Raw genomic sequence first — 5,354 nt, 5'->3', positions numbered from 1 at the left:
CAGTAGCCAAGTCCACTTTCGTAGCCTTGACTGCTTCAGAGATAGCCTTGAACGAGACATTGTCGAAGGCGCCCTCTATATCTAGAAAGACGCCTAGGACATATCCTTTCTTGGCTATTCTGCGCTCAATGGTGTGAGTAACTTTATGAAGTGCCGCTTCTGTGGAGCAGCCCTTCTTAAAGCCGAATTGTCGTTTGTTGATATCATTAGCTATGTTGAGGTCATGTTGCATATGCCATAAGATCACTTTCTCCTGCAACTTTAACATCACGGGCGAAAGAGTGATCGTTCGAAATGACTTAGCTTTGTTGTAGTCGGTTTTTCCAGGCTTAGGGAGAAAGATTCCAAGAGAGTCCCTCCACAAAGTTGGGATGTGTTGCGTTTCATGGTTTTTTGTCATAATGTTTTTTGTTATGTCTTTGATATGAGCCCAGGCTTTCTGGAATATGATAGGTTTTAGAGTGTCAGGTCCTGCAGCCTTCAAGGGATCGAAGGATAGGAGAGCCTTTTCGATTCTTTCAGGGCTGTAGATTTTGTCTAGTATCCCTGCCCCTTTAATGGAGTCTAAATAATGGAGCAGATCATGCGTTTTGAAACTTTTATATATTAGATTGTTAAAGATTTAAAATATTGTGCTCTGCCAATTGCAACACTAAAAATTTGATTGTGCTCTGCCAATCGCATCACTTGATTTAATTGAATGTATATTAAATACATTTTGACACATTTTTCCTTTTATTTACTATCGAAACTTCTATTAGGGAAAACGAAATCTTTGACATACTTATTCTAATCAATTCAATTTAGGTGCCTACAGTTCATGTATGATGAATCTACTGGTTAGTGGTGACGACGCAGTCTTAACATTGGAGTGAGCCAATCTAATCCAAGCAAGTGAGGGAAATAATTTTATTTTAAACCTGGCGTGCACCAAGTTGGAAATGCAGTATCCAAGACAACCCACCATTATTAAAGGCTAGTTAGACATTTAAATTGAGTACACAACAGTTTGGTTAGGAATAAGGTTAAGGTTCCTTAAGTCATGATAACTATCTGTTACCCCTACCCTTGCATTATTTTAAATTTGTTTCACTAAAAAGTTTGTTTCACTATTTCTCACTCTTATCCTAAAAGTAGTTTATTATGATCATAGTTCTATAATACATAGGAAGTATCTGTGCAGCCCCACAACCAAGTCTACTCTTGGTTTTAGGGCTGCACAGATACTGCCCCACTCAATTCCCAATCCAAAACTGGACACCTTTTAGGTTACATAACTCAATGCACTCAATGATGGTAGCCATAAAGCACATCACTCCATTTGTATCCTTTAACACACTATGATTTATTAAAACATTGTTACAGGCATTATTACTCAAATTTCTATTAAAATGAAACTGTAACCTTGCAGTGCAGAGTATGAATCAACCCCGAAATGTTGCTATTTAACAATTAACATAGCAATTAGAAAGATAGATTATTGTGTTTATCCTTAGAATTCTATTAGTTGTATAATGTAAAACCGGTTGCGGTATAGTGTTGGAATTGTTCTCTGAATTTTGTAAAATTGATCCAGAAGATCAGAAAGGGATGCACTTATGCATCAAAATGTTATGTATCCCAAATTTCTTGTTCCCAAGGTATTACATTTTTCACTCAGTGAGTGTTTCTGATTAAAGTATGAGTGTTGGGTGTTTGTCATGTAATGTAGGGCTGATCAGTGGTCAGTTATTTTGATTGATAATTAACTGTGACATAATGGGACTGTTGAAAAGCACTGCGCTATTTCTATTCCGTTTGGCTCTGCTAGTTGCGCTTGACCACGCGCTACATGTACGTCATATCATTGATCATGTTTTTATTTGTTTAGATACAAGCTTGTCACGTTTGGCCATCATAATTAAAGTGAAGTAAATAATTCAGTATCTTAATTAGGTGGCTGCATTTTGTTTTGAGTTTAGTAGGTCCTAGTATTTATCCCTATGCAGTCACTCAGTAAGTTTTATACCAGGACACTTCAACAAAAACACATATTCTGCCCACAATAAGGGGCCATAATTGTTTCAATTATGCAAATGTATAGGATTATTATTATCATTACCTTGATGCAGTTATCTGTGCACATATGAATAGTCCAAATATACATTTTTTAAAAAATTGTGCATAAAAAGCGGCCACTTTGTTGATTTTATTTGGATTCGATCTAAGTACCACTGATCTGATATTATTTTCATTGTCGGGCTGAAATAAAACTTGTGAAAATTCCAAGAATGCACTGAGCACATTTATGCGCATTGCTAAGCATCTGGCTAATTTAATACTGCAACTGGCTAATGTATAATTGAGATAATTAACATGACCTTTATTCAGATGACGGTAAGATGATTTCGATGATGTCAAAACCGTTGGAGAGATGGATGCCTCATCTACCCCTGGTTGGCTCACAATACATATGATTATTCTGTTTGATATTTTTTCCTCCTCTCCAATCATTGTTGGTCTTCAGCTGTATGAGGTAATTTATTTCAAACAACTAAGCCTGATGCAAATGATGTTAAATATTATTAAGATCTGTCTTTCTTGTATGATCACATAATTCCGTGTTCTTGATGGAAGGCCACATGCACTGTTTTCAAACTTTAAAACAACGACCAAGCACTGTGTTGTTTTTGTTCTAATCATGATCAGTTTATAGTTATCTTCTGATCTATTTAATTTGAGGCAAGCCACGCTTATAATACTTATTGTATCTTTACTAATAAGCTTGATCATATTCTCAGTAAATGAAGGTTTTTAAATGAGCATGTGCTTCGTTACTTTTAGGATAAACTTACTTGTCGCTAGCTGCTGTAATGGCTACATTGTTATTTGTTGTGCTAATGATACCAAAATCGTAGAATAGAGAGAGAGAGAGAGAGAGAGAGAGAGAGAGAGATTGTGCTGACTGAAATAGTGGTGACTGGAGAACTCAGAAATACAAATCTGTGCAACATCTTAAAATTCCTAGTTTGATAGCCCTTACAACTCCCTCTGACACACACCGTTTAGTAAGTACTGTAATACTATTTTAAATACGTCCTTAGATAAAGAAATATTGGTCATATTTTACCGGGGGAGGAGGGGGGACCCCGGGATCAGGTACTGAATACTGTTAACTGTACGTGACGTTGGGGTGGTGTGTCATATATTCTTCCAAAACACAGTTAGTACTTTTGTACTAAGTGGTGGATCTGCTGCTCATTTCCCAGAAAAACAGTTTGTACTGTATGCTACTAAATAGTGAGTCTTAGGTCTAATTTGCCCAAAAACAGTTAGTAAATTAAGATATAATTTATTAAACAGAGTGCAATTGATCTTTTGTATAATTTTAAAAAGTGGCCTTTGGCTTTGTTGACTTTTCCGTTTGAGAAGGTGCAGTGTTTAATTTATTTTAAAATGTATTTCAACTACTGGTTCTTAAATGATGTGTGATATGTATAGTACACATTACATACATGCCATGTGTGTAATTGTAATCTGTAAACATGTGGGCGTGTGTTAGTGTATGTTTTTAATTAAGCATAGATATCTCAACTGTTAGTTTCATTGTTTACATTCAATATCGGATCCTTTTAAAACTAAAAAGTCATATTTAATGAGCTGTTTAAAGCAATTTCTGGGTGGGTATCTTATTTTATAAACCAAGACATAGTACAGTGATTTCTCAACAGTTAGTACCACAAAAGCCGGTAAAAGGGGGTGGGTGTCTTAATTATTATCCTAAAAACAGTTAATACATGATCCCTTACCCCCGGCCCCCCCGGCCCCCCCCCCTCCCCCCGATTTTACTGCTGCTAGGTAAAAATACTTTCATAGGTTCAATAGGTAGGTACTGCAATTGTATGGCATGAATATCTATAAAATTGTTTACACGTTTAGCGACAGTGAAAAGAAATCATAACAGCCACTTATTCTTGGAGATGGCAAAAAGATTAAATAAGCTAAAAGAAGCTTGTATTAATCCTCTTGATGTGGTATCTCCTCTATTTCAGAAGTCTTGGCCCAGATTTCTCTGGTCTACTAGACGTGGAGCACAGGTGTAAGTCTACTTCAAATGTTTGTTGAGAGTGTCGGTTGAGTGTTAGCAAATAACTCTTTCCAACGTAGATTGATGGCCATTGCAGAAATATTCTCCTGTACCGTAGCGAGTAGATCATCTTTTGCTTTCTTGGACCAAGACTGAGTGCTGTGTTGTGAGTGTGAGTAGAAATGGTGACCTTTCCTCTTCGGGGGCGGGGGAGGAGTGGTAGTGAAATGTTGATGGGGAAGCGGGAGAAGTAGAGAGGGAGTTGTGGAGTATTTTGTGGAGCGGTTTGAGGAACAAACTAAATAACCTTCGAATAGATTTCGTAATTCCTGCTAGCATTGTACAAAATTTCAGGGATTAAATCCTGAAAAGTAGCGAAAAGTATTGCCGATCAGGCCAGGACCATGTAAAAGTGTAACATTCCTTCTCCGAGAACAAATGTAAGTTGAAGCAAAATTACTATTGCCAATTCCTTGCCAATGCTGATGAAAAAATGTTATTAAGATTTAGAAAGTTCTGAGATTATTATCTATCATACAATTTTGACACAACTCACGACTTGCTGAGGTTATGTTTCAAATTCGTTTCACATTATTAATCTTTGACAGGGAGTTAATTCTGCCACAAAAGAAAAGAATGAACTGATGAACTCGTTCACACTACCCCTCGCTCTTCAACTGTTGGAGAAAACTTCCTTCTATCGCTGCTCGCAACACAGCAGAACTTGGTTTAATTCTGTGCGCTAAAATTTTGCAAACGAGGCCTAAAATACTGTTATGTAGGATAGACTGTTATGTAGGATAGACGGAATCGTTTCAGTAACTTTCTTGATCATCTTTAGAAACTCTTTCAACAACATTGATAAAGTCCAGTTTGCCTGCTGAAATTTCAGAATCTTGCTCTACTTTACGGAAGGCGCGAATGTAAAATCTATGAATTGTAAAAAAAGCAATCAATGTCAGTTAAGAGTTAAAATTTGAATATGCATGATATGGTCGGTCGAATGTAATATAATGAATTGATCCAAAGCCAGCAGGCTTTTCGCACTGGCCAGTATTGCTTTTTGAAGGGAAACGCTACAATTATCAAGGAGCAAATCCTGGTTCGCGTAACCAATATCAAACGCATCATGGAATCCATTTTCTGAGATAGGATTCACATTTAATCATCAAAACTCTTCTTACTGATTGTTCAACAGAATGAGAGTAAGTAGTGGTAGTTTTGAATTATTTTCAGACTTTCTATATCGATGGGGTTTGAGAATAATTGGGCCTTGGGAACATATTTC

At 36.7% G+C, this 5,354-nt stretch overlaps 1 long non-coding RNA gene across 2 annotated transcripts; it reads left to right on the top strand.

The window, feature by feature from the left end:
• The first annotated feature begins 742 nt into the window (after nt 1-742).
• Nucleotides 743-5,061, top strand: LOC134814239 (uncharacterized). 2 transcript variants are annotated; one of them, XR_010160127.1, is made up of 5 exons: nt 743-894; nt 2,371-2,515; nt 2,898-3,047; nt 4,421-4,506; nt 4,675-5,061. It is a non-coding gene; the product is annotated as an uncharacterized LOC134814239 (long non-coding RNA). The 2 variants fall into 2 exon arrangements; XR_010160128.1 differs by lacking the exon at nt 2,898-3,047 and having other exon boundaries at nt 746-894.
• The last annotated feature ends 293 nt before the right edge of the window (nt 5,062-5,354 follow it).

This window comes from Bolinopsis microptera, chromosome 4 (assembly GCF_026151205.1).
Source record: "Bolinopsis microptera isolate Bmic1 chromosome 4, MBARI_Bmic_1.0, whole genome shotgun sequence".
In the NCBI taxonomy this organism is placed as follows: Eukaryota; Metazoa; Ctenophora; class Tentaculata; order Lobata; family Bolinopsidae; genus Bolinopsis; species Bolinopsis microptera.
Note: the sequence above shows the minus strand (reverse complement) of the source record. Positions and strands in the feature narration are given on the sequence as shown.